This window comes from Meleagris gallopavo, chromosome 3, assembly GCF_905368555.1.
Source record: "Meleagris gallopavo chromosome 3, MGAL_WU_HG_1.1, whole genome shotgun sequence".
In the NCBI taxonomy this organism is placed as follows: domain Eukaryota; kingdom Metazoa; phylum Chordata; class Aves; order Galliformes; family Phasianidae; genus Meleagris; species Meleagris gallopavo.
This window is the reverse complement of record NC_139406.1, coordinates 70,448,903-70,473,556: the sequence shown is the minus strand read 5'-3', so window position 1 is coordinate 70,473,556 and position 24,654 is coordinate 70,448,903.

The window sequence follows — 24,654 nt, the reverse complement described above, 5'->3', positions numbered from 1 at the left end:
TGCAAAATGCTAATCCATTCGGTCTTAAATCTGAAAGACATCTGAGGAAAATTTTTAACTATACAGTAACTAACTTTGCAACTCTGTGTCTTAAACATGCGCTCAGTGCTTAATCCACAAAACATACTCATGTACCTCATTAACTTATGCTTTAGGTACTATATAAAATCTGCAAGTGTAAATATACGTGTGTGCAAATGTGTTCGTGTGTATACACAAGTTTATTTCAAATTATATATTAAACAAAACCTAATGTTGACAGGAGAAGAAAAACCCCATATCACAGGTCAACAGAAACGGAGGCTATGCCTGCAACGACTAAGTACAAATCCTGCAAATAGATAGCTATTGTCTCCTTGATGAGCCATATCTACCCAACAACCCAACTTCCATGTCCATTATCAGTTATTGAACAGATGGCTGTTCACAGGACTGGGTGAATAATGCAAACCAGTGTTTGCTAACATTGGTTCAAAGTCTGAACGGCTGTTTGATTCAGGCTTGTTCATCCACTTGTTATTCAGTGTTCACAAACATTCGTGCTGAATGGGTTTCTCTTCACATGGATATTTGGAGAATGGGTCTTTTTCATACAAAAACCCATATTCATGTGCAAACAAGGGCATTTGTGTGTGAACAAGGGCGTTCCTTAGTCACCATTGGTTATTTGTGCTTCTCTATCATTATTCCCTTTCTGAAGTGTTTGTTGTCCCCTCAAGGTGCATGACCTAGGTGATCAAATACAAATAAAAAATAAGAGTAACAAGCAGTCAAATTAAGCACGGTCTAAAAATAATTAATCATCTATTAAATGTAACCTTTTTTAAAACGAAGACTACTGTAGATATTGGGGAATAAAGGGGGCGATGCACGAATGAGTATTCCCCAGATTCACAGATAGCTGCAATCATTCTAGAGATTAGTACATTTGATACAACATAGTTACCTGAGTGAGAAATCCCCTAACTAGTGTAAGTTTTCAGCTCAATCTATGGTCAGACAGGTGCATTAGAGTAACGGATGCCTATTGCTTTTATCCTCCCCTCTACTGGTGGACTTAAAAATGCACCCTTTTGCTAGGTGCATTAAATAGAACGTGGCCAGCAGGTAGAGTGAGGTGATCTTTCCCCTCTGCTTTGCCCTGGTAAGGCCATGTTTAGATTACTATGTTCGGTTTTGGGCTCCCCAGTTAGAAAAAGACAGGGACTTCCTAGAAGGAGTCCAGCAGAGGGTCACAAAGATGATTAAGGGCCTGGAGCATTTTACCTATGAGGAAAGGCTGGGTGATCTGGGTCTGTTCAGCCTGGGGAAGAGAAGACTGAGGGGGGTTCTGATTAATGTTCATAACTATATGAAGGGAGATGGGAGGCAAGTGGATGAGGCCAGGCTCTTCTTCGTGATGTGTAGTGATGGGACAAGGAGTAATGATCTAAAACTTGAACATAGGCAGTTCTGAACTAACATGCAGAATAATTTCTTTATAGTAGGGGTGAAAGAGCACTGGAACAGGCTGCCCAGAAAGGTTGTGGAGTCTCCTTCTATGCTGATATTTAAGAACCATTTGGACGCCTACCTGTGTAACCTATGTTAGGGAACCTACTTTAGCAGAGGGGTTGGACTCAATGATCTCTTGAGGTTCCTTCCAACACCTGTTTGCCTGACCCAGAGTGAACGCTCACCAAGCCTAGCCAGGACCAGCCTCCAGCTGTGTTCCCATTCTAGGTGAGTGTGGTGCCCTGAACTCCTGGCAGGATGCTTATACTCATCTCACTCAGCTGGGGGACTGCAGTGGGTCTGTATGACAGCTTTTTACAGAGCTCAGACTGCTCTTTCTATCTGTGGAGTAAATTATCTAGATGTGAATGTGGAGTTGGTTTCTGTCAGTAACATCTCTAGATCTTGAAGGCTTTAGTCACAGCAAATACCATAAGCAATGACATTGCTTTATATTCACTTGGCTATTTTTACCTTTTACAGTTTATCAATATTAATATTCTGAAATTAAGATTCCTTCTGTGAGCCTAACTTCTATGGAGAGTACTGATGAGATCGTGTGTTACATTTGACTACTCTGGGCCTTATTACTATATCATTAATTACCTCTTCTCAGTGCTTGAGAAGTAAATGTGAATTGGGAATGAGTTCTTTGAATCTTGTCTGAGAAAATATGTTAGATCTGAAAAGTCTGCTCTCAAGGCCATAACACTACAAGACCACCAAGCTAATGCCCTTTATTTGTGGCTGTCAGTTATGATAACAGCTAAACATGAATTATTAAGCTCTTAAACGGTAGAGCTAAAACTAAAGTAGATGGCAGCAGGCTAAGGAATCTGGTCATTTCTGTGGCCAGGGCTTGGTGCATTTTATTGTGTCTACTACATGAAAGATTTGCAGATGACTGTCAGAAAATCTGTATTGCTCTGAACTATAACCTCAGCACGGTGCCATCCATAACCAAGTGACCTGTTGCAGCTCATTAAAGTTAATGTAATGGTTCTTTTGCTTCTAATTATACTCATCAGCAAATTAGACTCACTTTTCAGCTGGCAGTAAGAGAGAAGAATGTGGTTAAGTAGACTGAGTGAATAAGCTTTGCTCTCCTTCTGTGTGCTCATTCACTCAAACTTCTGAGTATCTCACATGAGTAAGGATGACATAATACTTTGTTTATTATGGGGAGGCACGTTTGTTAGACATGTAAAGAGGTTTAATACTTTATCATTCCACCTTTCCAAACTAGGCGCAAGAAAACTTCGGTTTAGCTAATACTGCCTGAATTACCTATATGGAAAGAACTCAACTGCATCAAATATTGTGTTCTGTTAGTGCAATTTCATCACATACATCAACGGATATATTGTTAGAATACATGCTGCACTGTATTAATAGCACTTAGCTCCTGAAATTAATCATCGTGTAAAAATAAGTACTCAGCATTGCTTTCCAACTCATACTAAGATCATAGGAAGCAGTAGATGTGTTGTTTTAAATCTACATATGAAAAGAAAATATTTTCTTGATGGAAGCAGCCTATTAATTCTAAAGCCACAGAACAGCTAACAAATGAGCAATACTTTTGGTAGGAGTCCCATACCTACTTTATTCAGCTTAATGTTTTTTAAACATTTATATTAAATCCAGACAATGTGTTGAAATAGTGTGCAGTCAGCATTGTTTTCCATGATTTATTTTGAAAAACAGGAAATATTTATTTTTTTATTTTAAAATGTCTGTTATTGGCTTAGAATAACCTGTTTAGTCAATTTATGCATCTTGCGTTCTTAGCTCAGCCAAAGTGATCCTCCTTTCCAAGGTATTCTTGCAATACAGCTTTTAAATTCCTGCATTACGGAACGCCACACTATGGGGTCTGCTCTTGTAATGACATACCTCAAACATAGGTAGTAAGAAATTATCTTTAAATTACCCTGCTTCACTTGCCCTCGTAATTTGTGTTGATATTAAGTAACTGATGGCCTCAGAAGGCTACCCAATGCACCCAACACTAAAATTAAAAAAAAAAAAAAAGAAAGAAATATAAAAAAGAATACATATCTAAGGTACAATATAGAGCATTTAGTAAGCAATAAAAAGGAAGTGGCCAAATCTGTTCATTGAATATTTACTTATTTCTCCCTGCTTATTTGCTATTTCAGCCTGCTCCCTTTTATATGGCTCCGAATAATTGAGATTTATGTGCATGCAGGTGCAAGTATCACATAGGAATATTTACTTCCAGATAGATTACAGAGCCTTATTTTGATACCATTTATACAGATCTCAGGCTCTGAGACCCTGGATAGCCATGGTACAGAAATAAATTAAAGGGAATCTGGCGTATTGCAGACTGGATGTAGTTCTCATGCCACCTTCAATGGACAGCATCATCTGATACTCTAGCAGCAGTGGACAGAGATGGTGGGGACTTCCCTTTATGAATGAACCACGATGAGTTGCCCCCTGAAAAACCGACATGCAGCCCACAAGAAGCATCAAGTTGTGGGGGTGAACTCTGGCAGAAAGCTTCTCTAAAGCAGTGCACATTGTGTGGTCACTGCTTTTTCCACACCATGCTGGAAAGAATGAATCAATCCATATGGATTCACAGAGGCCTGTTTCATTGTTCGTGTGCTCAGAAGTGAATCATAGGTGCAAGATTCAAAGTCAGGCCTGTTCAAATTCACAGATGTCTGTGGAAAAATGTGCAACTTGTTTATCTATCCAGGAAAAGTTTGGCATTGTGTAAAGGGTCAAAAAGGAAGATCAAGCCGAGATTGAAATGAATCCTTCCTTAAATGCTGACAAGACAGTTACACATTGAAATGTTCATATATAGTGCCTCTTGCAGAAGGCACAGGATACGTAATCTCAGGTATTTATGGCCAGCTCATGCAACACTTTACCACAGATCTGATGAATCGTCCACCTGAGGAGGAGGGGATTTTGATAAAGTCAAGGATGCTTATCCTAACAGAATCTGGAGTGCCAATAATGCTGCAGACAGAGCAGGAACCTGGTGATCCATCACTATCAGGACACCTCACCATACCCTTGAGTTTTTTTTTTAACTTCTTTTAACTTTTTTTGTTTTTTTTCTTGCAGTATGCATGCCTAAGGGTGAGTGCCTCCCTTACCAAGCACTGATCCAAATCTTTACCAAATCAGTCCCTGCTCAGCTAAACCACCGCAGCAGGACCAAATCTTGTATCAAAACTATTTGGGGAAAGTGAATAAGTAGTAGAGAGCGCAACATTTTTGTGTGGTGTGTCAGTGGCTATTTGCAAGTCGTTAGATGACTTGTTAAGACCAATTTTCCTTTTTTGTACTAGCAGAACAATGAGCCGACTGTAGAATTTTCCATGAATATTTTTCCCTTTTATTAAAGTTTTGAATTGGATGTTCCTGTACTTGAAGTTAAGCATCTGCTCCAGTGCTTTCCAATGTGAGAGCCTGTACCTACATCTCCAGGACTTATGTGGTTTCTGGTCAGGTCACTCAACAAACATGTTTCTCTTTCTCCATCTGTGAAGTGTGAAAATTAAACTTTGCTGTCTTATGGTGGTACAGAGAGTAATTCAAAAATGTTTGTCGAGTACTTTGAGATTATAAATTGTTTTGTTATGCTCTTTAGCAGATGTGATTCTGTAACACAGAGAATAGTTATCAGAGAGATCCTCGTATGTCTGTGATCAGATACCTCCATGCAGAAGCTGCCTGAGATCCACAAAAAAAAAGATTTTCATGTAGTTGGAACGAATGGCAGGAAAAGTCCAATCCAACTTTTCTCTTTCATTAAACCTATTTACCTACTTAAGGGAAATAAAGAGGGGTGTAAACAGTAGTTTGTGTCTCTATCTGACTGATAGCGTGATATTATTGTGAAACATATGAGCAGCTGTTGGCCTTAGGCTTGGGTGGTGCATAAGGCTGGCCATGGACTTCTGGGAGCAGCATTTGTACAGGCTGAGTGGGAAGCAGTCAGGGCTCCATAAAGACCTTCCCAAGTGGAAAAAAGCCAACATCACCCTAAATCCATTGCAGGTTTAGTTAAGATAAACCCAGCCAGAATAACACAGTGTTAACTTCCTAATATGCTCTGAATATTAAATAATCTATTGAATTTCCTTTTTTTTTTTTTTAATAAAACATTAATAAAACATATTTTCATTAACATTTGAGAATCTGAATCATCTTTTAGATGCGGCCATATATTCTTTTTTTTTTTCTTTTTTTTCTCTGGGGCAAGAGCTACTTTTTATTCTGAGTGGAGAGTCTGGGTCCCCAGAGGTATTTTCTGGAATAAATTCATGATGCTCTGCTGTAATCTGCATGGTGATACCAAACTGTCTACAGTAAATTCCTGCTTGAAACTGCCTTTCTCATCCCTGAGAAAACCAGAATACAAAAATTTTGAGCTATTTGGAAAGCAGTTGTCATCCCATCTAAATAGCAGTTCTCATCCCATCTAAATTAAAAAATAAAAGTTTATGTTTATGTAAGAGATAAAGGATTTCTTTTTCCATTGATTACTCATATCAAAGGAATTTTGTTGACCAAAAAAACACATTTTCCAGGATGAGAATTTTTTTTTAAATTCAGCAGTGCCCTGCTGCCTATCAAATATGTTTCCTTTTAAATTTCCAACCAACTCTGCCACATCTACATCCTACATCTAGCAAGGGATCTATATATTTTTTTCTCCTAGAAACATTATTTATATATTTATTCAGCAAACAAGTATTACTTTTTTTTTCTATGACTAAAGAATATTGGCATATACACTGGGTTAAAAAATAGGTACCCACTAGCACGCATATCTAACCTGTTTTTACAGCTGTGAATAATGGTCGAACAAAGATATCATACTTTTCCATAATGCTGCATCTGCTAACATAACTACAGGCAATATGGTATGGAATGGTTTAAGAAAGGAAAAAATGATTACAGATATATATCTTCCACGGTAGACGATAGGAACTTGCAAAGACATTCTTTTCCTTTTTCATGCATTTGTTCTTCTTCTCTTTTCTTTTTTTTTTCTCCTCCCATTTCTTCTGGTTCAGTGGGATAAAATCTTCAAAACAAAACACCAGGGCATAAAAATGCCATTAACATGTATAAAAATAGCATGGGTAACTCCTTAGTGACAACAGACTTCACAGTGTCAAAATCACACAATTTTATTGACCTAGTTGAATTTCTTCCCCTCAGAATCAGAAACTTACCCAGTTTCCTGCAGAAATGTCTGTACAGTTTTAGTTTAGTTTACTCATTAATGTTTCAAGCTTTTCTACCACAAAGGAGCAGACACATGAAAGTGAAAATGTACCTTTTTTTCACAGCAGGGAGCCTTCATAATGAAAACTTGGCATGCACACCTGAGGAGAACAGCAAAGATTATAGAATTTACATATGAGGATTGCAATGCTTTTTTTTTTTGCTACTGTAAAAGAGAGGAGAATGAAAAGGGAACACGTGACATTTTGGCACCAAGGTTATCAGCAAGACACAAATGTTATGTCTGTGTTAAAGATGCAGAGAAGAGAGGTATATTTGTGGCTTTTAATGTTCTGGGCATCTTGTACAGTTTTTCATTCTTCTGTGACAATTACTATTGTTAACGTGTTTTATTATTACATTTCTCTACAGTGCTGTATAGAGAGGACTTGGTTAATCTTCAGGATCTGGGGGTGAAAGCTCCCACTCATTTCAGCGAGAGGTGGCTGATGACCCAACAGATGGGAGAAGGTGATTTGCAGACCCAGGTTGCCTTGTATTTAGAGGCAGCTATTCACAGGGCTGTGTAATTTTGCTGTTCTATCTGCTTCTGGAAACTGGGATCCCGTTTCAATTCCTGACGTTTTTGCTGTTAATTCTCAAGATCAACACCTTAAAATCACGAAAACTAGAATTTAAGCAATTGATTCAGCTATTTGCTTCCAAATAAATACCACAGTGCGCTTGGACAATAAAGAACCATAAAAGTATCCATAGATTTTAAATGCATGTGTGATCTCAGAGGAACAGCAGCCCTCTGTCACCATCTACCATGTTTTGTTATCACTATGCTATTTTCCCACTCCACACTTCCACGCACTGACATCTATAGCAACTCATATTATTGCTTTTATCAGCAGGCTAAGTTTTCTTTACAAATCATCTGTAAGTAATTCACCTGTGGAAATTACTTAGCTTCTATTTTAGAAGGAAACAAAATGAAGCAAACATAACAACAAAACAAACTTTCTTACAACTTAAAACCAAAAGTGAATTCTGAGCATCGCCTGGCTTAATCTTCACAGGGATATTGACTCACTTCACCTGCCCTAGCTTCCCCTTTTTTATGCTGGGAATAAAGCCACGCTTCCTCTCACCAAATAGAGTAGTTATTGTTTGAAGTTACTAATTATTATTCTATAGATAGATAAAAGAAGTTGGCAAAAGAATTGTATTTAAAGTTATATATTCGACATAAACCCCTTCATTTCAGCTCTAAAAAATCATGAATTGTGCACTAATGAGCCATGGGGGCATTTATTTTTATCAGCAATCCATTCTCAGGCTTCTGTTGCACTTCTCTGCTCTTTCTGCTGGAACAAGGGGTCTCTGCATGTGACTGCAGATGTTTGACTGGTTTTTAGAACCTGGCACATTTCCTATGTAATATGGACAATTTCACCATTCTACTGCTGTATCTCTAAACATTTTTGCATGTCTTTGAGATCTCCTCAATCCCTGAAATACTCACAAAAAGTTATTCCTTCAAATAGAAACAGAATTTGTCTAATAGGGAACACAAAAGGTATGTATAAAATAGATTGAAGAAAGTCAAAGACAAAGGTATATAACAAATAAATTATGCATTTTTATCTTGCTTTTCTACAAATAATTTACTTTTTTTTTCATTAATTGCAATTATGATTTACAGCATCACTGATGTTTCTGAGTGTCTAATGTTATTGGATTGTGTGGTTTTTACAAAATATTGTCTCTTTCCCTCAAAATAAGACAATCGTTTCATATTCTAACAAAGGAACGTGAATCTTTTTAACAAGTGAATTGGAGAGGCCTCCCCTGTCTATGTCTGGGGAACAAAAAGTAAAACAAATAAATAAACACACAAAAAAAACCTTTAAACTTGGGCAGAAATTTTGCAGATCTTAAAATAATATTATAAAAAGAAAGGAACAAATCAACCCCCAAACTGTAACTCTTATTAGCTTCTAACAAAAGGAACTAACTCCCACCCAGAAGCCGATCTTCCACTGACAATTTTCTGGAAGGAAAAAAAGAGCTGAGGGAAGAAATTTGTACAAGCAAGTGTCTTTAGAGGAGAAGGCATATACGCCGTGATAATACACGTTGCATTCTGCCCTTGACCATACACATCCTACAGGTAAGTGCATTCACCCTTGTCCTCATCCTGGAATAACCAACCATAGCACTGTCAGTGCCAGCAGGTTCATGGAGAGGCATTTTTCCGGTAGTTTGGGGAAGGCAGATGTGGTAGCAGCTGACATGAAGAGAGTAAGAAGCTTCTGAGCTCTTCCTCAGAAAACTTGGGCATTTTTATGTATGCTTTTATGAGGTTATACTCACATGCATACATGCATGCATGAATACGTGTACAGTCAAGCAGTGCGTACTCAAGGCTAGGGAGGAATTCAATCAGACAATAGATTTGTGTAGACAGAGTTATTGATAACAACAAAGAGTCTGATCTTTCCTGTCGAATTTGGCACTCCAACTTGCAAATCAAGAGACAGACCACTCAAGGAATGGAAGATGCAAATCCTTCAGAACAGTGATTAAGAAAAGCCTGGTTTGAATGCCTGGTTTGCTGGGACTTCCCCTCCCCTTTAGGCTAGAAGGAGAGAGATTGTCACCTTCCCCTAACTCATACAGAATCACAGAATCACAGAATTGTAGGGGTTGGAAGGGACCTCTAGAGATCATCGAGACCAACCTCCCTGCCAAAGCAAGTTCCCTACAGCAGGTCGCACAGGTAGGCGTCCAGGCGAGACTTGAATACCTCCAGAGAAGGAGACTCCACAACCCCCCTGGGCAGCCTGTTCCAGTGCTCCGTCACCCTCACCGTGAAGAAGTTCTTACGCACATTCGTGCAAAACTTCCTATGCTGCAGCTTATGTCCGTTTCCCTCGTCCTGTCTCCACGTACCACTGAAAAGAGACTGGCCTCACCGCTATGGCCGCCACACCTCAGATATTTATAAACCTGGATCAGGTCCCCTCTCAGTCGTCTTTTCTCAAGGCTAAACAGACCCAGTTCACTTAGCCTTTCTTCATAGGGGAGATGCTCCAGGCCCTTCACCATCTTTGTGGCCCTCCGCTGGACTCTTTCCAAGAGATCCCTGTCTTTTTTGTACTGGGGAGCCCAGAACTGGACACAGTACTCCAGATGAGGCCTTACCAGGGCAGAGTAGAGGGGGAGGATCACCTCCCTCGACCTGCTGGACACGCTCTTCTTAATGCACCCCAGAATGCCATTGGCCTTTTTGGCCACGAGGGCACACTGCTGGCTCATGGCCAACCTGATGTCCACCAGGACCCCCAGGTCCCTCTCTGCAGAGCTCCTCTCCAGCAGTTCATCCCCCGGCCTGTATTGGTGCATGCAATTATTCCTCCCTAGGTGTAAGACCCTACACTTGCTTTTGTTGAACCTCATCCGGTTTCTTACTGCCCAGCTCTCCAGCCTGTCCAGGCTCGCTGAATGGCAGCACAGCCTTCAAGCGTGTCAGCCAATCCTCCCAACTTCGTATCATCAGCAAACTTGCTGAGGGTGAACTCCTTGTCTGCTTGTCAAAGGCCAACACAATGCTACCTTTGGTCCTCCAGGCCCAGACTGGAGTGGACTATGAAGGAGGAGTGGACCCAGGATGCATGCTTCAAAATGGGATCATCCTGTGCACACTTCTGCATGAGAAGCATGTGGTGTTGGATTGCCGGTGAGGCTGGATAATACTGTGCCAGGGGCTGAAAATCAGCTCACTTTCTTGAAGACACCTATGTGCATTAAAGCCATTTAACGTGCCTTTGAACACTACAGCACAGAGACTCCCCCAAAGTGGTTCTCCCAGAAGGGATTTATCTGAGATCAAAGTTATGGTATCTGCTGACTTTATAAAGTACTTGAACGGCTCCAGAGGAGCAACTAAAAGACAGATCCTCAGAGCCATGTAGGCACCAAACTCCTTTGAAATCAGGGAGATCTGAGACTTACTATAACTGGAGGAATCTGAGAATGAGACTGGTTTTGAGTAAAGCATCGTGTCATATTTTGAATTCATTTTGGCAGGCTTTTGTCTTGCTGAACAAAACTAATAGGATCTGGATAAGTTCCTAGAAATACACATTTCTGGGAAGTAAGAGATAACCTGTGTTACGATGTCATTTGTAAATCAATAAAAAGCCCATATTTCCAAATATTTGTTCTCTCCTACGCAGTAAAAACAAAAGGAAAATGACAGCATAGAATCATAGAATCATTAAGGTTGGAAAAGACCTCTAAGATCAACTAGTTTAACCACTGACCCATCACCATCATGCCCACTAAATCATGTCTCAATATTGACAGATAACAGACTACAGGCCCATGTAGGAAAATGAAGGTATATCTGCATATGCAAAAAAATATACGCTCTCTGTGTTACACCATGAAAGGCCTTAAATTTGTCTGGCTCAAGGTTGTCCTTTGATTGGTATTCAAGTGGAGTGGTAAGTGTGTGCTCTCTAATCCCTGCAACACATGGTAATTTTTTCATTCTCTCTCCATCTCCACCTGTTCCATGGTCCAGTGGAGGGCTGCAAATCCTATCACGGGAGTGCAGCACTGCTAAGCCTGCTTCCCTGGCTCCAGTCCATCACATGTGCACTCAGGCTGCAGAGCACCGAGCCAGCTGCAACCGAACGATCATGTTATCAGATGACGGATGGCTTCATATCAGGTGTTTAAACTGACGAGCTGCCCCATCTGGTAAATGATTCGGGAAGTCTGGCCTTGCTTGATGAATGGGGAAAGTGACAATGCCAATCAGTGTGACCCCTGCAGCTTCCCCGCTGCCGGCCCAACAACCACAATCAAGTATATCCCACTGGTTTACTTTTTCAATCCCATTGTCACTCTACTGAGACCTACTGTCACTAAATTGCCACTAAATTATATCATTAATCCAAATATTTTCCTTCTAAGAACCTTCATGAAATGCATACCACACCTTCAGCGGGGCTGGGAAGCAGGTTCTGTTGACAAAAGGCGTTGCAGCTATAGATGCTGAGGGGTCTGTTACAGAGGACTCTGGGGAGCAGACCAGTGACACAATTATTGAGGCATTGCTTCTTGCTGCCTTGAAATTCAAAAATCACGGGGCTGGGAATCAAGCGTGAGGGGGAGACACAATGGACTAGATTCTTACCTGGCACTGATTCAGAAAACCACATACACTTAAGGCACGTGATGAATTCCCTCCAACTTCAGCAAAGCCAGATTAATTGCCATCAGCTTGAGATCCAGTCCTCAGTATTTCATTCAAATACATATTACAGAATATATCATTGAAAATTAGCACAGTTTAAAACTACTACTGAAGTACCATTTCATAATATGGTATTTTGCATCTATTAAAAAAATACATCCTTCCTTTGTTTAAAATATTATTACTTTATTACTTAAGTCTGTGAAATATAAATTACATAAACATGAGAGCTTACACCTTAATGTACTGTTCAATTTTCAGCCCTGTACTATATGCACTTGGCTTAGTGGCACAGTGTATCACAAACTGGCTGCTATCATAATAGGGATCGAATAATGGAAAGAGGGCAGAATACACAGAGACTACAAAAACAATTTTCAGTACAATATTTATTTTTAATCAGCAATTCGAAATGACTTAACTGGTGTTGTGAACAATCCAAATGCTATTTTGTTTCTGTTCTCAACTTGAAAACATATTTTTCTCTTCAGCCCCTTGATACATGCGGGTTTTTGTCTATCCCTGTTAGAAAACCACTTTCTTAAGGAGCAAGCAGCAGTGAATAAACTAAGCAAAGAGAGATTCTAATGAAAATGACAGCACAGCAGGTATACTTGTGATTTAGTGTCATTTCTCTTTGCATGCTGCAAAATTGTCAAGCGTTTCAGGTATAAAAGGTAAAACGTTCTATTCTATACAGGATAACTGCTGCAAATTGGCAGCGTGTAGATATTTTAATAACAAGGTAAACATCAGCAGCTACCCAAGGTATTTATCAGCCTGCACATCTTTACATTTATTGTGGATCATTCATGAACATTCCTTTGTGTACTGTAGTATTTGTTTGTGAATTTGTATGCTCCTGGATGTATAGAGAGATTGTATGATGTGATTTATGTTTTGCAAAGTTGTACAAAGCGGTTTTATCACTGAGTCAGTGGCTAGCATTTCAATTTCATTGGTTATCTTTGCATAGATCTGCCTCAGATAAAATTATATCACACTTCTGACATAAGGAACAAGTTTGTGTTTTATTTGGTTATTGACCACAAAATTTAGGAGACAGATTCTGTCCCAGAATGCTGATCTGCCTTGTTCATATTGGCATGCACGTATATATTCAGGGTTCTATTATATTTACTTTAAACACATAATATATCAGAATCCTCTGAGAAAACAGACTTTACATTAAAAAGATTGTTGAGATTCAAAGTTTCTTCTAAATGAGACATGTTACAGAGCTCCATTGTTGTGAATCCACCAAGCGTGTTCTTCTGGCATCTCTCCTAAGACCAAAGAGAAAGTTTTGATGTGCTGATAACCTATCTCTCTTTTACATTTTCTCTCCTTTTCTTTCTCTCAAAATTGCAGTGCATAATAGCTAGGCAAGCACTTGTCCTTCCCCAGAGAGGACTGAAGGTTCAGAATGGGAACTTGCATAAATTAACAATAAGGACATCAATATTTATAGGGAAAACCCCGATATATTTTCAGAGGGAAGTCCAAAGACAAGTGAGTCTCAAAAGAGAGAGAATATGATTTTGCCTCATTCCCCTTTCACTCTACCCTCCTCTTACATGTTTGTCAGACAGAAAAAATATTAAAAGTGATAAGGTCTAGTCTGAAGTTGCAGGGGCTTTAAAACCGGCAGTGAATTCAGTATGGGTTTTGGGTGCACAGTGAATGAATGCAAAACCTTTGCAAAATTATTTTGTTGTAAACAAAGACTACATAAAAGTCAAAATTAATATATAGTTGTTTTAAAACTGACTTGTATGCATAACACAAATGTATAAATGACTTCACCAAGATTTATTGATTCACGTCAAGGCATCATTACTTTTCAAAGTGTGAAAAATGATCATATATTTATGACCTGCCGACTGAAGCTGTTTTGTGAATTAGCAAAAGCTCTGGAGAGGAGCAGCCTAATTGCATTATCATAGAATCAGAGATGGTTGTCAATTTTCCCCCATTTAGCTTTTCTCCTTTAGTTTGTTAAAATGAAGGTGCCATACGTTGGTTGAATTCACTAATACCCTGATGAATGAGGTATTTTCCCAATAGGCTCACTACGAGTATAAACAGTGAATTAGGGATGATAGGTCATCAATCATATCTCCTTCAAACAGATCTTTGCCCTGAGATTATTTGTTATATATTGAGAGCACTTACAGAGTTATCATAGAAAACACTCCTATGAAAAGACTTTAAGTTGACCTTAATTCCTTCTCAGTGGATTCGTAAGGGAGTTTCTCTGTTCAGACAGATATCCCCATGTGATGACATACTCATATCTAATTTTGATTTTGTTCATTAACAGACGTTGTTACTTTTATCATTCAAAGGATGTCCAATTTTTCACACTACTCCCCTTCAAAGTATCTATGTGCTATGGCTGAAATTCAATATCTTCTCTGAATTTAAGTGAATATTTTCATAGGTTGGAGGATGTTTTTAGATTCAAGAATTATGCAGGTTACAATTTTTATAGGAAACAATCGTTTACACTCCTTTCAGAAAAGTATTTAATCATCATTGTGGTAGCATCTTCACACAGTACTGTAAGCAAGCGTTTCATCTCCATTGATGTGCACAAGCCTCCAGTGGAAGGTAAGCATATGTTTAAGCAGTGTCCTGGCTGGAGGCACTTTCCTGGATGTTATCCTTAATTTAAACCAAAAAAGGTCAAAGGCAATCTATAATTCAGAGTACCTTTCACCTCCTGCAATGTGACTATAGCTGGCTCCAGCTGTGCTGCTGAGTCAGTGGGGGAGGCAGAGCAGGAATTCATCCATAATTGCATCCCCCAACCAGGGCTGCATCACGTGAGGCCCCATAACAAGCTGTGCTAATAATGTGCTAACAGATGCGGGAGGGCTTCTGCTCCTGCTCCCAGCAAATCTATGACTTATCATGCTTATTAAGCTGGAGGTAAATTTGCCCTTCAAAGATATGCATCCAACACCCACTGAAATCAGCAGGAGGATGGTGCGGCAAGGCTGGTGCTGGGTCAAACCCTTGCTGTCCCTGGCTGCTCACCAGGCTCCATTTGGTTGGGTCCCCTTTAGTTTCCAAACTAAAGATGGAAAGATGGCACATAGAGTAAAGTGATGCTTTCTTCTCTACACACGAGGTGCTACCCATGCCCAAAACCATTATTTGTTAGGAGATGCTGGGCCATAAGATGCAATTCTTGTTTGCTTGTCCCCAGTGGACTGTCTCTCCTGGGGATGTGCTAAGATCACAGGCCAATCAAATGAAATGTCTGAGGCACAACAGAATGGCAAGGAGAGTTTGTTGGGTATTTGAATCCAAGAGTTGGATGCTTTGCAGATACAGATTTATTATAGAATCATAGAATCATTTGAGTTGGAAGGGACTTTTAAAGGTCATCTAGTCCAACTTTCCTGCAATGGAGAGGGACACCTACAGCTAGATAAGGTTGCTCATAGCCCTGTCCAGCCTGATCTTGAATGTCTCCAAGGACAGGAAATCCACCACATCTCTGGGCAGCCTGTGCAAGCACTTCACAACCCTTACTGTAAAAAACTTCTTCCTCATATCCAGTCTGTATTTCTTCTTTTGAAACCATTTCCCCTTGTCCTATCACAACAGACTCTGATAAAGAGTCTGTTCCCCTCCTTCTTACAGCCCCCCATAATATACCAAAATTCTGCTCTCACGTCTACCCAGAGCCCTCTCCAGGCTGAACAGCCCCAGCTCTCTCAGCCTGTCCTCATAGAGGAGGTGTTCCATTCCTCAGATCAATTTTTGTGAGATCATTACTGTGGGGTAATGTAGACCCCACCTCAACACCTAAGGCTGTACTCAGGAAAATGGGCTTTCACTTACCTCCATAATAAGCAGTTACCTACAGTGATGGAAAACTTAAAGTTCTGTGGCTTATCTTAGTATTTTAAATCCTTTTTTTTCTCATTGCAGAAACTCAAATCTTGTTTAGCCAGCACACATGAATGCACAGACTCACCTGAATAGTACTGGCTAATTACTTTATTAATCCTCTGTGCCCAGATTCTGTCTGGAACATTTTGACATCTCAGGTACATAGCAGTCACATTTATATTTTGATCACATTTAAACACATCCTGAAAGCCCTGGATGAGAGGAACACAGCCTCCAATGCTCTTCCTAATAGCAATATCGTGGGCATCTTTCTGAGGAGTCCCAAGGGGGCTTTGAAGATGATCAAGCTATGGACATGAATTTGGAATACTATTAATATTTGTATAATAAGGCTTTTGTTCACACAAGTGTTAAGAAAACCCAAAGGAGTGCTAACACAGCGTGTGCATATTCTGGCTCACCTAGCTGTTGGTGAATAATTTTTCCCATTAGGCAACCAGCTAACACCTCCATCCAACACATGGACCTGCATCTGCCAAAATGCTGAACCTCGAGGAGAGAAGAAAACTAATTCAGGTACTGAAGAAAACTCCCACAGGAGAAAATGTGTTTGTGAGACAAAGAGGGTTTGTCTGAGGAAGCGTGAGCTCTTTTTGGATAGGTAAAATTTCCAATGGGCAGATTTCAACAGGGATCCTTCTTTAAGTGCGGTTCTTTGATATCAAGGTGCGGATTTTAAAATTACTTTTTTAGGAGGTAAATTCTTCATGTTCCTACCATTGGCACCACATGTGTTTGCAGGGCTGAGACTGCAACAGGGATTCAGATGTGCTATTCAAACAACTCTTCAGCCGCTAGAATCCACTGAATTGATTATTTTCCTCATTCAGTTTGCTAAAGGATGGGTCAAGTAGGTATGATAAGGTCAAGAAGATTAATGTAAATGTCCAAACAAACTGGGGGAGCAGATTACATGGTACTCGCTGCCCCTTTCCTAGCTGTGCCCCATGTTGGCTGCAACAGCCCTGACAATTCACGTTTACATTAAAAAATAAAAATAAAAACACAGAAAAAAAAGCTTTAAGTAAGAGAGGAACGGTAACTCTTGTCACGATGTTAATGTTTCTTTTGAGAGAAAGCATTGAGGTTTAGGAGACTGGGGAAGGTGTTATTGTAACAGAAACAAACTAAAGTAGGCTATTTCCAATTTAACAATGGGTGGCCCTGTTTTTATCAGTTTATGGTGCCGTGTGTTTTTGTCTTCCTGAACACTCTTCTTTTGTCATTCAGCTATATAATCACCACCTTTTGTAAGATAATCACAGGTAATTAACTTTGTAACTGTTCTTGTCCTGTTAGACTAGTAATTGCCTGTCTCTGAATCACGTATCTAGGAGGTTTCTCAGATAAAGGAAGATATGATCTATCCATAATTTCAAGCCTGTTGACAACTGATTGAGAGCCAATTGTTTTACGTATTTTGACATATTTGTGACAATTCTCACTCTGGTAGTGGTTCTGAAAGGGTAGACTGAGCCTGAACAGCACATCCAAATAATGCATCCTTGGTAGCAGTGAACTCTGTGCAATCCATCCAGACAGAGCACTCAAATTCTAATAGCTTTATACTCTTTATGATTTTGATTTACCCTTAAGATGTACTGCATCGAGGACCACATGGCACAGTTCAGGTCTAAATAAAGCATAAGACAATAGGTGTTTTGTCCATCATGCCCTGTAGTCAATTTCTGAGAGTAAGGACTGATAACTGTTTGAAGTACATGGCAAATGTAATGATTACTTCTCAGAATACATTCCCAGCCTCCTAGAATCCGTATCATAAGACTATTTTGAGATATCAGTGTAGTACTTTAATTGAATAGCCTTACAGGGTTTTCTAAATAAATTGGTCTACTTTTTAACACTTCTTAATACATGTGAAGTTCTCACATCCATTCTGTGATCTGGAATTCCACTAAACTGTGGTAAAAAATGTGTCAAAGACCACTTATATTTCTTTACTTTGAAGCTACTCTTTCATTTGATGCCTCTATTATTCTCATTTCCATTATGCCCCTCATCGTTTTTGAGAATTACACAATCTTCTTCAGTATGTTTGTTTGTTTTTTTTTCCTGGCCCAAAGTGTCCTTGTCATACAGGAGAAAGGAGAAGATGTCTTTACACCCATTATCCTTGGAGAGGATGCAGACTAACAACAATGCCATCTATTTTATTGACTAGAATGCTAAGCATTATTATCCAAAAGTATATGATTCAATTTTTTGTTAACTGAGATGTTGCCCCTGCATTAATTGTGAGGAAGTCAAGAAAAGTAAACAACAAACTTTAATCTTCAGTGCTGTTGCTGCTTGGTTAGATGGCTGACAATTTTAAAAATTATTATTATTTGCTTTTCAATTTGAACTGCTTAGCATTGAAGGCCTAATTCCTCCTACACTGATGTCGGATTTTGATCAATGTAGCAGAAATGAACTCATGTCAAATAACGTTTGGGGAGAGAAGAAGCAGGTCTGCTCCAGATCTGGCAGCTTCAGACCACCTTCCCTGGAAGGAAAAGCAAAAGGCACAGAGCAGGTTCGCTCTTCAAAAAGCCTTCTGGGAAAGGACTGAAGAGAAAGGAGGAAGAAGGAAAGTGGAAAGCAGGAGTCGAGTGTTCCAAACACTCCATGGGCCTGAATATTTTGCTTTGTGCCCTGGCACACTCCCTTCTCAACTAAACTGCTTTGTAGCAGTTTGGGATTTTGCTCCCACCTATGTACCTTGAAGTGTTCTTCAGAAATACAAACTCAAACACGTGGCCTTGTGTTGTTGATTTAAATGACACTGTTGCTTCTACTCTCTAAAGAGGGGAATATTTGAGAGCAATGCCAGGAATCACACAAAATAAACTGACAAATAGGCCATTTGCAGATGCTTGTAAATTACTGCAGTTATCGAGATCTAAAACTCTTTGTTCATTGGTAACTAAATATAAACAAACATTCAGTTAGCTTTAAACATGGCAAGGGAAAATATATTGAAGCATTTTAAATTCAAATAAGTTTTGTATTGGCTAATAAAGGTTTCCTTTAATATTTGATATCTCTATTCAAAATCTGTATTACTGTAGAACGGAAACATTTTTGTTAGATATCAGAAAGTAAAGGTAAGAACCTCAGGAATTCCTATAAATCCTGCTAGAAATTATAATTGTATTTGGTTTTAATTGAATATGGAAAGAAATTTCTCAGGTATGTGCCAATTCTCTACCACATAGATCCTGGTCTGCATACCTTGAGAGAAAAAAAACAGCCTGTTTTCCCTAAGAGTTATTGAACTTTAGGCAGTAAATGTGTAATGCAGGAGGTTAGAGTTGATTATCACAATAATCCCTTCTGGCCTTAAAATAAATGAAAACTGTGATATAAAATTGAATTAATTCTGGTTACTAGATATCTAACTGTCATTGGATGAATTTTGCCACTGAATCCCACACCATTCCTTGCACAGCCAAAGATTCAGGCCTGTGTTGATGAAAGTCACAGTGAAAAAGGGTTTTGAATGATGACAGAACACATCATTTTTAAATAACTTGATGGTCTATAGAGAGTACCTTAAATATTGTGCTAAGGTGAAAAGGCTTTGTTCCTCTTTGGCCAGAATGTGGCTCAAGCCACTGTTGAACAGAGTGCTGGGCTTAATGCAGGACAGGCAGCAGTGGTGAACCTCAGTTCCACCCACAGCGTGGCTCAGCATCTGCAGCATCTTCCTCTGTCCTCTGCGGAGACAGCTCATGGCAATCTGTGGCAGAACTACTATCACACCAACGTCCCTCACACACCCCTGAATCCCAGCACTGGTCAGGCTTTGATTAAATGTCCCAAGATGGGTTTCAGCACCTAGTTGAAAAGTTTTGCAGCTGGTTTCAGTGCTCGTCTCTTGTACAGAGAGGAACACGGGGAACACTCTGTGGAGCTCTTCCAGTGTTGTCTTTCAAAGCACCCATGTGTGCAAACAGAAGCAGGAGATGAGCAGCACAAGCCAGCAGCATTGCCACCACAGGACTGCCCGGCAAGGCAATCATGTCCATGGGATGGAGGCGGCATTAAACCTAGATGAGCGTACTGGTCTCCAGCTGCTGGGAAAGAAGAGTACAGCAAAACAGGAGGGAGAGCACACAGCTGGAATGGGATGGACAAATGGGGATTTGTTCTGTTGCCCCCAAAGGTAGCATCCCCAATCCTCAGGTTCTTCTGTACTTGGAGATAAACAAGAAGTCTGTACAGCACTGTCACAGGATCAGGATTTCCCATTTCAAAAGTAACCGTCAGCTTAGTTCCAAATTTATTTTGTTTAAGTACCTCAGCTTTGCCCTGGTGTTCGTGTAGCAGCAGCAGTTAATTTTCTCGTGACAATGTTCTATTCTACTGACATTATCTCTTAAGTATAAGACTATTCTATTAAGGTGGATGAATTGAATTTCATTTCCTCTCACTTCAAATAATGGCATTCTATTCACATTGCTTTCAGTACATCATGGCAGCGTATGGACTTTTGTTAGAGGCTGGCACCCGCTAATGCTGTTATAGCAAGGGTAGAGATTTCCATTATAAATCCTCTTTTATGGCGTTTTAAATTAGCTATAAAAGTTTCCTCCAAGATGAAAGTTGGCACCAGGAAATAAAGGGAAAAAAAAAAAAGATTTTTTGAAGTTAAGAATGTCTCAGCTTGTTTTTTTTTTGTTTGTTTGTTTGTTTGTTTTTTTAAATGCCTTTCACTTGTAGAAAGGGAAAAAAAAGTTTATCAGTACAAGATATACTTAAAATTTCTATAAATCAATGTCTCTTCTACTCAAGGATATAGTTTGACATAAAATTAGTTCATAATGTATTCTAATTGCTTTTTGCATTATGAAGAATAACAAGTTCTTAGACTTTTGAGAGTGTGTTTTCTACATGTCAAGTAACTACTTTTCATAAGGAGTTTTACTGCCTATATTCTAAATATGTCCTTATCCCAAAGAGATGTTAAAAATAACATATTCATAAATCTGTCTTAGTTCATGCTCTCATGGTAAACTTTTAACACTTATGAAACAGCTGTTACAGTCAATATTTTTTTTGCGTTATAACAACTCCCTGTGTAATAACCCATGATATATCCTCAAGTTGGATTCAGCAAAACATTTAACCAGGGCTCATGAAGCAGGACAAAGAGCAAGCAAGAAAAACAACCCATTCTCCTTGGCGAAGTGGCTGTGATAGAAGGCCACATGCTCCCGAGAACATGGCAGCTGTGGGCTCTCTCGTCTCTGACTTGGCTGTCATCTGCATGTCCCCTTCAGGCTTTTATCTCTGAAGCATATGCATTCTTGGACACGCCATTTCTTGCAAAGCCCCTAAAGAGATCCCTTTGTTATCAGGCTGTGTCACAAAACAATAACAACAATTCTGGACATGGCCTTAATTCTAACACTATCAAAATAAATATATACCATTTTACCAGCAATCACAATACAGAGAACATATGCATACTTGTAACCTTAACAGCTAAATACTTCTGCTCTTTTTGTACTTTATAAATTTCTAAATTGTTTACTTGATACTTTTTTTTTAAATTGCTGACAATGTTAGAAGTGTGTGCATTCATTATTTACTGAATGCTCATCGTTAAGCAAGATTCTGAATTTAGGGTAATCAACAAAGATGCCCACCTACCCCGATCTTGTTCATAAACCTTTTTGTTTACTCCGCAGCTTTCCCTGCACCTTTGCAAGCACTACATTAAAGTCCAAACATGCATTCTTCGACTACTCACATATGTTGGATCACACTAAAACCCACATAGGAAGCATTAATAGGTGCATGCATCACAGCCACTACACATTAATGTAATGTGCAGCAATCACAAGCAAAATATAAACACATGTACCACTCACAGATGTCACTAGCTACCAACCTGAAGCCTAGTAAATGCCCAACTACAGGTTTCCTAATAACTGGCTCCAGCAGAAATCTTCCCTGATAATAGCAAATTCAAGGGTAGAAGTCAGCCTTTTCCCTCCAGTCCCCTGGATATATGTTCCATTCTTCTACAGAAAATTAGGGAAAAAAGAAATAGTTTTGTTTTCCCATTGAGGTGACCAGGAAAATCTTCTCTAGGGCTTCTGCAAAAGGAACAAAGTGTCTATTTCTCAGTGCAGAAAGTGTCCAAAAGATTAGAATGGATGAGCTTCTTCAGAGCAGTGGCCATCAGTACAGTCAAGCTCTCCAAGCTTTCAAACTGAATGAAGAAGAAATTCCATTTTAAAATTTGCAAATGTAGTGTAATTTGCAAAAAGAATGTCTCTATAGCTCATGCTCTGCCACTCATCACTTTAGGAAACGTTCTATATGGTACCCTGCCTTTTGATCCAGCATCAGCTTGATAAATCCTTTACACCAATGTCACATGCTGTTCCACTGGCTCTGAGCTCCTTACCTGCATGCTCATAGTTAAGAGAAATATCGAGCTATCAGAGAGCTGTAGCAGTGCAGTGTTTCAGCATTCAGTGGTGAATACACAGATACACTACACCAATCACAGCAAACCTTCACCTGGGACGATCATGGAGCAGATCCTCCTGGTTACCATGTCAAGGCACATATGAGACGAATAGTGATCCAAGACAGCCAGTATGGCTTCACCAAGGGCAGGTCTTGCCTTACCAATATGGTGGCCTTCTATGATGGAATCACAGCATCAGTGGACAGGATAAGGATGAGGGATGTCATCTATCTGGACTTCTGCAAAGCCTTTGACATGGTCCCTCTCCTCATTTTTCTCTCTAAGTTGGACAGGTATGGATTTAAAAGATGGCCTGTTCTATTGATTAAGAACTGTTTGGCTAGTTGTAGCCAAAGGGTTGAGATCAGTGGTTCTGTGTCTGGGTGGAGGCCGGTCACAAGTGGAGTCTACCAAGGGTTGGTCTTGGGATCGGTGCTCTTCAACATCTTTATCAAAAGAAGTCTATATGCTATTCCAGTCTTTAAGTTAATATATGAAAAATGATTTCCTCTTTAGCTAAAAGACTTGTCTACATGGGTAAGCAGATTAGGAGAGCTATTTGAAAAACAGTGTCATAAGAATGCCACACAGCGAACAAACCTCTAGCATTTTCCTAGTTTTGTAAAAATTTTCAGACTCAGGAACTATCACAAATGTTTCCAGGTTAATTTAGAGGTCTGCTGGATCCCTAGAGGTGTAAGCTGAACAGCTCGTTAGCTTTTGCAGTCATGCCCATTGGGCTAACAAGGAGATTAGAAAAGAACTCGATGCATGAGTTACCCATGGTGATACCATAGTTCCTGTATTGTGAACAGGAACAAAACAGAAATCTTCAAATGTCATTCATAACATCATGTATATTAACTGTTACAGACACTGGGGCCTTTAGTCCCTATGAAACTAAGGCAAGCAATATAGCAAGTAACAGGCAAATAACAAATAATATAGCTGGTTTCAGTGATGGTTCAGACCATCTTGATTTCAGAGGACATATGTAAGGGTGTGGAAAGGCAACAATTTTTAATCTAAGAAAATGTGCTAGTGAAAGCAGTGGAGTTAGTGTAAGAATACATGCTGCTGGTAAAGTAAGACATCCATGTGCACTTGGGGTCAGATGTGCTGACGCTTCTGAGACAGCTTGATGGTAAAATTGCTGCATTAGTGTTTTAGAGAAAGATGTGTAAAGTTAAAAAAAGATAAAACCCTCTTCACTTTCCTAGCTTGAGCAGTTTAAGAGATGCTCAGCTGTGACTAGAGAGGAAAAGATGCCAACTTTCCAGCGTGTGTGTGCACATTTCTTTTGCTCATAATTAATAGCCTCTGTGCTTGCTAAGTTTTTGGAAAGCAGCTCGCAGCCTACCCAGGTAATGCCTTCTGACAACGTTTTGAAGATCAGTTATGTCATATGGCTGCCTTTTAGAAAAAAAATTGTAATGCATAGCAGTGCCATATGGCATCTCTGAAGAATCAGCCGGATTGGACAGACATTCATTGGATAAAGTCCCACAGCACTTGGAAAAGAATGTAGTCCTGTTGCCAAAATGTGGCCTTTGTTAATCTCCTAACTATTATTGTGCAGAAACCAATTCATCTGTATTAATTATAAACAAATTTTAATTACTTCAGTAAAAGCTCATTATACAAATATCTAATGCCAAACAAGCTGCCTTAACCCTTTGTGATTCTCTAACGAAAACTTCAGACATTTGACTGGGAGAATTTTGAGAAAAGCAGAAATTTCAGAAAGAGTACAGAGTACAATTATGTGACATTTACATTTTTCACTCTTTTCAAATTTCATGCCTTGCATGTGTTTTACAGGCTCTAGAGTAGAGTGTCTTTGGATAGAAAAGGCCATTTACATCTCAAATCTGAGAACATATAACTCAACCTGATGTTTTTAAGATTTCCAAGTAAAATCTTCCATTTAAAATTGCAAAGATTCACAATAGGAAGTGAATGGCACATAACAAAATGTAACCTGTTTATAATTTAGCATTCATTTCGATCTACCTAGGCTTGCTTGCAGTTTTCTGCCTGACTTGTGGACCTAAGGTTAACGAATTCAACTAAGGTGCAAAGATGAGGGGCTTTGGAATAGCTCAGCCGTAGCTGATCATTCTGGAATAAATTTGTGTGGTTTGAGATAATGAATTTGTTTCCTTTCACAGAAATATTTGTTTTAAAGTAAAGCTTGGCAGAATACTGCTATTTTTCTTGCTAAGTCTTTGCATAAACATTTCCTTTT